Raw genomic sequence first — 6,000 nt, 5'->3', positions numbered from 1 at the left:
ATGGAGCCCAAGGGTAATGATCTGGGAAGTGGCTTCGAGGAGATTGCAAGTGATGAGTCTCTATTTGTGCATCGAGGTTTGACGAGGCAGATTTTGCAGGAGATCGGGCGGAGTGTGAGGAGACACAAACGCTTTCCTACTACTGCGGGGTGCACCATGAGAGGTTCACACATATGCATTCTCGGACGACCTCTGGGGGACATGGCCCAACGATAGCAAAGGAATGTATGGAAAAGACTAAGAGAATCTTAGAGGTCTTGCATTGCATGGATAGGCAGTGAGTCCCCTATGCTACCTTCCAGTTATCTGGGCAGGCGAGTCGATGGTGGACTACAGTGAATTTTCTTGAGAAGTAGAGGGGCAGTCATGAGGAGATGACGTGGAGCTGTTTCAAGGAGGTGTTCTTTGATAGATACTTCCCGGCTTTAGTACGTGATGCGAAGGCGGATGCGTTTTTTGCTTTGACTCAGGGGAGTATGACGGTGTAGGGGTATGTGGCTTAGTACATAGAGCTGTCTCGCTTTGCGCCGTGTTTGATCTCGAGCGAGTATGAGAAGACTTGGAGAATTGAGAAGGGTTTGAGGAAGGATATTAGCAGGCTAGTGGGTATGCTTCAGATCCGCGAGTTCTCGGTGTTGGTGGATAAAGCCACGGTGATTGAGACCTATATCCGAGAGGATGAGGTGGATGAGGAATCGAGGAAGAGGATAGTACCTTCTACTTCTTAGTCACGATGTCGTCAAGGATCATGGAAGGATTCTCTATAAGTTCTAGAGATCAGACTTTCGGTTCGACCATTTTTGGGTGGCGTAAAATCGAGGTAAGGCTTGGTTTTCAATTTTGATCTAGTAGTTTTGTAGAGAATAGTCTTATGAGTACCTTATGTACTGGGATTTGTTGGTTTTGGAATTTGGTTCGCTGTTTAGGAGCCTTGGAGTTCAAGATTTGCCATTTGGGGCAAAGGTAAGGGGAATTGTGTTTATATTGGTTATTTTTGAAATTAGACTCGGTAGAACTTTGGTTCACGGTCCTGTGTGTATTTTGGTTACTCATTTGGGGGGATATAATGGGTAAAACAATGGGTTTTTCATGATTACAATTTTGGTAAAAAAAGGGGTAATGGGTTGCATCCCTAGTTTTGTTGAAAACCGAATGTATATGGTGATTTAGACTGTGTTATAGGGATGGTCGTGCCTTGACTTGTTTAAATTGTATGTGTTTGGAAAACCATGATTTTAGATTACCAAATGGGTGTGGTTTGTTTGGTTATATGAGCATGCATGTGTTGTATTTTGGTTGAAATACGAGTAGGAACGGGGTTTCGAATTTATTCCAGGTACTGAGAGTGTCTGGATCTATATCCGAGGGCGTATGAAATCATTAGCCATGTTTGGCAAGAGTGTCTGGCTTTATATCCAAGGGCGTGAGCCTTACCGGCGGATCACTGAAGGGTGTGGATCCACTAGTTTAGCGCCGGTATGATACCATGGGAGTCTGGGACTAGCCATGCGCTGGTGGCGCCGTGTTTCGCGGGTTGGCTACGAGTCAATGTCGTATGTCGTGGGCCAGCTTCAAGCTGAAGGGTGTGACGACACCGAGATTGCTGATCATGTGTGTGTGTGTGTATGCACTGTTGTGAAATTAGTGCTGGAACTGCATTTAAATGTGTATATGTTGCGTCATGATAACACTCAAATGCCACACGCTGATATAACTTGTATTCTTCCTTACTGAGAGGTGTCTCACCCCTACTGTACGTACATATTTTTCAGGTCCTTCGGGTGATCGGAGCTAGCTTCTGGGTGTAGGAGCGTAATGGTCGGTGTACCGCGAATAGCGATTGGGTAAGTGTTAGGACTTTTGTTCTCGAGTTGTCATTTTGGGGTATGGTATGCAACCAGGTGTATGTTTTGTACTATGGAGTTTGAACTCTTTTTGTATAGACTCTGGTATGGTACCATGTATGTATAGAATGACCTTTTTTCGTTACATATATTCTCTTGTGTATGGATTAGTAAAGGGTGCCTGGGAACCCCACAGGGTCGGACCCTCATTCATTGTACTGTATCTTTGGATGTTTTTTTGGATACAAGAACAGATTAGGTTACATTTTCACCCCTGGGTCCCATTTCCGGGTTCAGGGCATGGCATCTACAATGGCGAGGAATAATATATAATATAAGTTCGATGGATTCGACACTAACCTGTTATTTTCTTAAGTGTGGTTAGTTCACCTAATTACTACTCGTTGATTGGTCTCTAGACTAATCCTAAGATCAAAGAACAAGTAGTCTCAATCTACATTTACCAAAGTTGGGATTAAAAGTTTGATTACGCCAATGGTATTAGCACCTCCTACACACCCTTTTTACGAAAAGTACCTAACTAACAATGAATTATACCTAAACTTAATCTTATGGTTTTTAAGTAACTCCTTAAAAAATAAAAAAAAATTAAAATTTAAAAAAAATGTAAAATTAGGTGTGATTTTGAAAATTTCTAATAATACCTAGAAAGACGGGAATCTTATTAGATAAACCCCCCCCCCTCAAAACTAATATTGGTGACATGAAATACCTTTTTACCCTTTGTTTAATCATTGGGATGCACGCACAAAAATAGAATATATATACACACACAAACAATAATCAAACAAATTCACCAAATTTGAGCAAAAAGAGTATTTAAAACATTCCCAAGTTTCCAAATTATTTTTAAAGAATTTTCTGAAAATTTTTCAATTTTCTGCAATTTTTTAGGATTTTTGAAGACTTTTTCTCTATTTTATTTATTTTTGGTATTTTTTATTTTTCTATTATTTTTTGTTATCGGAGTCAAAATGACACAAATAAAATTTTTTTTTCATGAGTTTTTCAAACTTTTTTACTATTTTTACCAATTTAAAAAATTACAAATTAATTAAAAATTAGTTTTACAATTAAATAAATAAACCAGTGGTTTTCACAAGTGCGACCAGTTCAACTAGTCTAAATAAGGTCAACAAGTCAACTCAGGTTGACCCAATTGGAGAATGGCTGCCACGTGTCAACCAACAGTGGCAACATGTGGCATTGCTTTATTATTATTATTATTATTATTATTATTATTATTATTATTATTATTATTATTATTATTATTATTATTATTTTGAGGTTACTACAGCAGGGTGACGTCAGCATGACGTCACCAACCACGTGGAAGAATCCGATAGGTCCTGAGAGTTTGGCACAGAGTGCTAACGTGGCAATGATTCGGTCATCTAGAAAAACATATGTCAAACGGTCAAGATCGCTCCACATTGCTCCTTAAACTTGCGATTCTGTGTGCGCCACATGTCACCCTTCGTACGTTAACACTTGTCCCACTGATTGTTACTATTATAATTTCACTTTCTTCCTCATTAAAATGACAAATTTGCTATATCCATTTTTATTTTATTTTTTTGTGTTTTTTACTTATAAAACAAATATCAAGTAATAAGTTTACCAATTATTACATTAAAAATAAAAGTATGCTGTCGTTACCCGCCATGTGGCAGAATCCCGTACGTCTTGGGAGTTTGGCACAAATTGCTAACATGACATCGATTCGGCCATGCAGAGAAAACACACATAAGATGATTAGTATAGCCCCACGTTGCTCCCGAAACATACAGTTCTGGGTGCGCCAAATGCCACTATCGAGACGGTAACATGTGTCCCACTAATTGTTATTCTTATTATTATTTCACTTTTTTCCGCACTCAATAAAATGACAAATTTGCCATATCCCTTTTTTTTAATGTGTTTTTTGTTATAAAACAAATATCAAGTAATAAGTTTATCAATTATTACATTAAAATTAAAAGTATAATGTCATTGGCATTTTTTGAAGAAAATAATACAACTTGCATAGAATTTAGAATTGTAGATTTGACTTCATAATATTTCATGTGCTTAGGTAGTTTTTTTCTTTTAAATTAATTATGTTCCCTATTAATCTCCATGCATGGTAGATGACTCTTTTCTTATCATTTACATATATCTTTTTTTTTTTTCATTTTTTTATTGGCTCAATGTCCCCTTCTTAATTTTTTTCCTATTATAAACTTTTTCCCACTATAATTAGAAGATTTTTTTTTCTTTTTCTTTTTTTTATTTCACCACTTTATAGGAGAACACTCCCTTTTTAGTGGCCTCCTTTCCTTTATTTCTATAAAAATTATTTATTACATTTCAAGAATGTCCTAGGTAGTATCAATATAATATTAATCTTATTGTTTCTTTCTCTTTTAACAACAATATTATTAACACATTTTGTCTCTTCCCAAAATATAAGTTATGTGTGTCGTATGGTATTTCTAAGTGGTCAAAGGTTAAGATTTTTAGGACAAAAGACATTGATCCCTCCCCCTTCCTTCGAAATTTGGCAAAGAGATTAACTTTCCTTGAGCTTTCAAAATTCTCAAGGACGTTCTCAAAGGTTTTAAGATTTTTAGGAACCTCTCTTGAAATTTTTCCAAAAAAAAAAAATACAAATCTCCCTCCAAAAGATTTGTTTTTTAAAAAACTATAAGGTAAGGTTTGTGTGTTCTTGACAAATTTTAGAAAATGTCTGTGATATTTTTAAAATTTCAAGGGAGGCCAATGAAAACTTTGAAATCTTAAAGGAAGTCCCTATCTTTTTGACAAACTTAAGACAGGTTAGTATGTTTTACCCAAAATTTTATATTAGATATATCAACTTTCAATCTTAAAAAATAAGAAAAATGAGAAATAAATGACATATATATCTAATCAATAGCGATATCTGTTATCAAAAGAAGAAAAAAGTTAAAGGCATCATCTACTTGATTTCTTTAAAGCTGACTATATATAAATTACCTTTCTTCCAATTTCACAAAATAAAGTAACTTACATGTCTAAATAATAAAGATGTCATCTCATGGTTTCTTTAAAGCTCATTAATTACTTTACAACAAAAAAGAAAAATACTTTACATAACTATAATATTTTTGTCACCCTTTTTTTTCACCTAATGAAATGATTTCTTTAGTTGCATATTTTGAGGAAAAAAACAAATGGCATTGTCATGGAAAAATAAGAGTTAGCAAATAAGCAATAAAATAAAGGATCATAGAAAATAAGTGATGTATTATATAACTCATAAAAGATAGATGTGTCCTCTCTTTACCTACTTACTCACATGTCCTGCCTTATCTACCTATTCACACACATTTATATCATGACAAGCGAAGGAATGGAGACCATGGAACATGTAAAATTACTTTTTAACTATAATATATAGTAATATGTCAACAATCCTACATTGGTGATATTCATATCTACAATGTTTTTATTTTCAATTTTTAATGGTTCAGTATTACTATGTGAAGTCATCAATTTGGCCTTTTACGACCTTCTCATGCAAGCTCAAACCGAGTTAATCATGTGACCTTTCCTTTTGAGATCATTGGATCATATTTTGAAGTTTACTTTAGAGTTTAAATAGGACTCTCAAGTGCCCTTTCACATACACATCATATTAAAAATACAACCTATGACTCTGAGAATTGCATTAGCATGATTCTATGAAAAGGAAAGCTAAAAGGCACATTAGTGATTTTGGCAAGAAGATGGTTTTACTTGGCTCCGTTCAAACTCTTAAATATTGCTACCCACTAAGAACGTAATTTGCCTTTTTTAGTTTTAACATAGAGTTGGGCTTGTAAAATCAAGGCTAGAATAGAATGAAAATTTTGATTTTGATTTTCATGTGTCATTTGGTTTACATAATCAAAGGTACTAACACTCGAACTCTTAATCAGGTATTTTTATAATTTTTATAAAAGTAATAATTAGAAAATTTTCTTCTAAATTTGGTACACAAATGCATGTTTAGCTTTCTTTTAGATAAAATTTTAATCTTTACAATATTAGTTTATTATTGTATGTTATAACTCATATTTTAGTTATTGCAAAAATATCATAACACTTTGTAGACTTTTTCTACACACATCTA

Source organism: Malania oleifera, chromosome 1, assembly GCF_029873635.1.
Source record: "Malania oleifera isolate guangnan ecotype guangnan chromosome 1, ASM2987363v1, whole genome shotgun sequence".
In the NCBI taxonomy this organism is placed as follows: domain Eukaryota; kingdom Viridiplantae; phylum Streptophyta; class Magnoliopsida; order Santalales; family Ximeniaceae; genus Malania; species Malania oleifera.
This window is presented reverse-complemented; position numbering follows the sequence as displayed.